Consider the following 5812-nt stretch of genomic DNA (forward strand, 5'->3'; position numbering starts at 1 on the left):
TCTAATGCCAACAATTAGCGTTATCGAAAATAATCTTCTAAAATGAAGAGTCTTTGTAGTATAATCATTACCTTGGTCTTGTAAACCAAAAATGGAGAGTAGTCGCCCTCCCTAAGACTCAAGGAAGAAGCTCTTGCTCCACCATCAGCACCCAAAGCTGAAATTCTTCTTAAACTATTCCCTGACACCCCCTACATTCATATATTGGACCACCTCTACTGTGCTATGTCAGTATCTCCAAAAAATCCTTCTTTCCCTCCCCTATGTACGTCGTGCATTAATGGCTTGCCCCATGCATATAAGCATGTACATGATATTATATCTTTACATAGGACATGTCTAGTCCAATTCCACAACCCATTGATCCTCAACAGTAACTAGATGCATATCACTTAGTCCAATAAGGGCTTAATCACCATGCCTCGAGAAACCATCAATCCTTGCCTGTAATGTCACTCTTCTCGCTCCGGGCCCATGCTAATGTGGGGGTTACTATCATGAAACTATACCTGGCATCTGGTTCTTACCTCAGGGCCATGACTCTATTTATTCCAATCCTACTAATTCTCGCAAATGGGACATCTCGATGGACTAGTGACTAATCAGCCCATGATCACACATAACTGTGGTGTCATGCATTTGGTATCTTTTATTTTTAGGGGGGGAATCTGCTATCACTCATCTATGACCGCAACGGCACTAACTCTAACTTATCTTCTGCTCTCAGGGAATATGCCCGTCGCGGCCCTAATGCAGTCAAATAACTTGTAGCTGGACTTATTCATTATCATTTATCAACTCACGCATAAAATCAAGGTGCTATTCAGTCAATGGTTTCAGGACATATAATTCTAGGACACACGTGTGTACACGTACGTACACGTGTGTACACGTACGTACACGTGTGTACACGTACGTACACGTGTGTACACGTACGTACACGTGTGTACACGTACGTACACGTGTGTACACGTACGTACACGTGTGTACACGTACGTACACGTGTGTACACGTACGTACACGTACGTACACGTACGTACACGTACGTACACGTACGTACACGTACGTACACGTGTGTACACGTACGTACACGTGTGTACACGTACGTACACGTGTGTACACGTACGTACACGTGTGTACACGTACGTACACGTGTGTACACGTACGTACACGTGTGTACACGTACGTACACGCGCAAGACATTAAGTTAACTTATACAAACCCCCCTTACCCCCCATAAACTCATGTCATCTATTATACACTTATTTATGTCCTGCCAAACCCCAAAAACAGGACTAAGTGCATACAATACTCACAAGCTTTATTTAAATTGTATACAAATGTATTGCTACTCTAGTTAACTTAACACAACAGTCTTACACGCATTCGATCTCGTGGTCTATCTATAGATAGCATCCCCTTTTTTTTTCCTCTCATATTTACTATGTATTTTATTTATTATACACACTACAATTTCAGTATAAGTTAATGTAGCTTAATTAATAAAGCAAGGCACTGAAAATGCCAAGATGAGTCGCACGACTCCATAAACACAAAGGTTTGGTCCTAGCCTTCCTATTAGTTCTTAGTAGACTTACACATGCAAGTCTCCACGCCCCAGTGAGAATGCCCTTAAAATCAGCAGTGATCTAAAGGAGCAGGTATCAAGCACACTCTTAAGTAGCTCATAACACCTTGCTAAGCCACACCCCCACGGGATACAGCAGTGATAAAAATTAAGCCATAAACGAAAGTTTGACTAAGCCATACTAAAAAGGGTTGGTAAATTTCGTGCCAGCCACCGCGGTCATACGATTAACCCAAACTAATAGGCCCACGGCGTAAAGCGTGTTTAAGATACCTTTGCACTAAAGTTAAAACTTAACTAAGCCGTAAAAAGCTACAGTTACCATAAAATAGACCACGAAAGTGACTTTATAATAATCTGACTACACGATAGCTAAGACCCAAACTGGGATTAGATACCCCACTATGCTTAGCCCTAAACATAGATAATTTTACAACAAAATAATTCGCCAGAGGACTACTAGCAATAGCTTAAAACTCAAAGGACTTGGCGGTGCTTTATATCCCTCTAGAGGAGCCTGTTCTATAATCGATAAACCCCGATAAACCTCACCACCCTTTGCTAATTCAGTCTATATACCGCCATCTTCAGCAAACCCTCAAAAGGTAGAATAGTAAGCACAATCATTTTACATAAAAAAGTTAGGTCAAGGTGTAACTTATGGGGTGGGAAGAAATGGGCTACATTTTCTACCCAAGAACATTCCACGAACGTTTTTATGAAATTAAAAACTGAAGGAGGATTTAGTAGTAAATTAAGAATAGAGAGCTTAATTGAATAGGGCCATGAAGCACGCACACACCGCCCGTCACCCTCCTCAAGTAATAAGACACAACCATAACCATATTAACTTAACTAAGACACAAGAGGAGACAAGTCGTAACAAGGTAAGCATACCGGAAGGTGTGCTTGGATTAATCAAAGTGTAGCTTAACTAAAGCGTCTGGCCTACACCCAGAAGATTTCATTACTTATGACCACTTTGAACAAAAGCTAGCCCAACTAACCCCAAACTTAAGTATCACAGACATATAAAGTAAAACATTTAGTTAAATAATAAAAGTATAGGAGATAGAAATTTTAATTGGAGCGATAGAGATAGTACCGTAAGGGAATGATGAAAGACATCTTAACAGTATTAAACAGCAAAGATTACCCCTTTTACCTTTTGCATAATGAACTAGCCAGAAACGACTTAACAAAGAGAACTTAAGCTAAGCTCCCCGAAACCAGACGAGCTACCCATAAACAATCTAAAAGGATCAACTCATCTATGTAGCAAAATAGTGAGAAGATTTGTGGGTAGAGGTGAAAAGCCTAACGAGCCTGGTGATAGCTGGTTGCCCACAAACAGAATTTTAGTTCAACTTTAAATTTACCTAAAAAAAAACAAAATTTTAATGTAAATTTAAAATATAGTCTAAGAAGGTACAGCTTCTTAGAATCAGGATACAACCTTTATTAGAGAGTATATACTAACATCACCATAGTTGGCTTAAAAGCAGCCACCAATTGAGAAAGCGTTCCAGCTCAACAAACAATATAACTTAATCCCAATCATATTACATCAACTCCTAATTATACCTCCTGGGCCATTCTATTTAAATATAGAAGCAACAATGCTAGTATGAGTAACAAGAACTATTTTCTCCCCGCATAAGCTTATATCAGAAACGGATAGACCACTGATAGTTAACAATCTGATAATATCAACCCAAAAATGAAATACTTATCTACCCTATTGTTAACCCAACACAGGCATGCATTTAAGGAAAGATTAAAAGGAGTAAAAGGAACTCGGCAAACACAAACCCCGCCTGTTTACCAAAAACATCACCTCCAGCATTTCTAGTATTGGAGGCACTGCCTGCCCAGTGACACTTGTTTAACGGCCGCGGTATCCTGACCGTGCAAAGGTAGCATAATCATTTGTTCTCTAAATAAGGACTTGTATGAATGGCCACACGAGGGTTTAACTGTCTCTTATTCCCAATCAGTGAAATTGACCTTCCCGTGAAGAGGCGGGAATGCCACAATAAGACGAGAAGACCCTATGGAGCTTTAATTAACTAACCCAAACTTATGGATACTAAATACCTACAAGGCATAACATTACACCATTATTGTGGGTTAGCAATTTAGGTTGGGGTGACCTCGGAATATAAAAAAACTCCCGAGTGATTAAAATTTAGACCCACAAGTCAAAATATAACATCACTTATTGATCCAATAATTTTTGATCAACGGAACAAGTTACCCTAGGGATAACAGCGCAATCCTATTCAAGAGTCCATATCGACAATAGGGTTTACGACCTCGATGTTGGATCAGGACATCCTAATGGTGCAGCAGCTATTAAGGGTTCGTTTGTTCAACGATTAAAGTCCTACGTGATCTGAGTTCAGACCGGAGTAATCCAGGTCGGTTTCTATCTATTATATAACCTCCCCCAGTACGAAAGGACAAGGGATGTAAGGCCTACCTCACAAAGGCGCCTTAAAACTAATAGATGAAGTCAACTCAATCTAACCAGTTTATCTCCTCATAAGCCCGAGAAAAGGGGCTTTGTTAGGGTGGCAGAGCCCGGTAACTGCGTAAAACTTAAACCTTTATTATCAGAGGTTCAATTCCTCTCCCTAACAAAATGTTCTTTATCAACATTATCTCTCTTATCATCCCAATCCTTCTTGCCGTAGCCTTCCTCACCCTCGTTGAACGAAAAGTCTTAGGCTACATACAACTTCGAAAAGGGCCTAATATCGTAGGCCCCTACGGCCTCCTTCAACCAATCGCAGATGCAGTAAAACTCTTCACAAAAGAACCTCTACGACCACTTACATCCTCCATATCAATATTCATTCTAGCCCCCATTCTAGCTCTATCACTAGCCCTAACTATATGAATCCCTCTCCCAATGCCCTACCCACTCATTAATATAAACTTAGGAGTCCTATTCATACTAGCAATATCAAGTCTCGCCGTATACTCCATCCTTTGGTCAGGATGAGCCTCAAACTCCAAATACGCTCTAATCGGAGCCCTCCGAGCAGTAGCTCAAACAATCTCATATGAAGTAACACTAGCAATCATTCTCCTATCAGTCCTCCTAATAAACGGGTCATTTACACTATCCACACTAATTATCACCCAAGAACATATATGACTAATCTTTCCGGCCTGGCCCCTAGCCATGATATGATTCATTTCTACTCTAGCAGAAACTAACCGAGCCCCCTTCGACTTAACTGAAGGAGAATCCGAACTAGTTTCTGGATTTAACGTAGAGTATGCAGCGGGTCCTTTTGCCCTATTCTTTCTAGCAGAGTACGCAAATATCATTATAATAAATATCCTCACAACAATTCTATTCTTCGGTGCATTCCACAACCCATTTATACCAGAACTCTACTCTATTAACTTCACTATAAAAACCCTCTTACTAACTATCTGCTTCCTATGAATTCGAGCATCATACCCTCGATTCCGCTATGATCAATTAATACACTTATTGTGAAAAAATTTTCTACCCCTAACTTTAGCCCTATGCATATGACATGTTGCCTTACCCATTATTACCGCGAGTATCCCACCCCAAACATAAGAAATATGTCTGATAAAAGAGTTACTTTGATAGAGTAAATAATAGAGGTTTAAATCCTCTTATTTCTAGAATAATAGGCTTCGAACCTAATCTTAAGAATTCAAAGATCTTCGTGCTACCAAACTTACACTATATTCTACAGTAAGGTCAGCTAAATTAAGCTATCGGGCCCATACCCCGAAAATGTTGGTTTATACCCTTCCCGTACTAATAAAACCCCCTATTCTCACTATTATTATAGCAACTATCATGGCAGGGACCATAATCGTCATACTAAGCTCGCACTGATTACTGATCTGAATTGGATTCGAAATAAACATGCTAGCCATCATCCCTATCCTCATAAAAAAGTATAATCCACGAGCCATAGAAGCCTCTACAAAATATTTTCTTACACAAGCTACTGCCTCAATATTACTAATAATAGGAGTCACCATTAACCTTCTTTACTCCGGCCAATGAGTAATCTCAAAAATCTCAAACCCCATCGCATCCATCATAATAACCACCGCCCTAACAATAAAACTAGGCCTATCTCCATTCCACTTCTGAGTTCCCGAAGTAGCACAAGGAGTAACACTTATATCAGGAATAATCCTACTAACATGACAAAAAATCGCACC

The 5812-nt window shown here is 39.9% G+C and overlaps 1 pseudogene; it reads left to right on the forward strand.

Moving 5' to 3' along the window:
- The first annotated feature begins 1553 nt into the window (after positions 1–1553).
- Positions 1554–2508, forward strand: LOC144310128 (18S ribosomal RNA; annotated as a pseudogene).
- The last annotated feature ends 3304 nt before the right edge of the window (positions 2509–5812 follow it).

Source organism: Canis aureus, unplaced genomic scaffold (assembly GCF_053574225.1).
Source record: "Canis aureus isolate CA01 unplaced genomic scaffold, VMU_Caureus_v.1.0 ptg000446l_RagTag, whole genome shotgun sequence".
Classification (NCBI taxonomy): domain Eukaryota; kingdom Metazoa; phylum Chordata; class Mammalia; order Carnivora; family Canidae; genus Canis; species Canis aureus.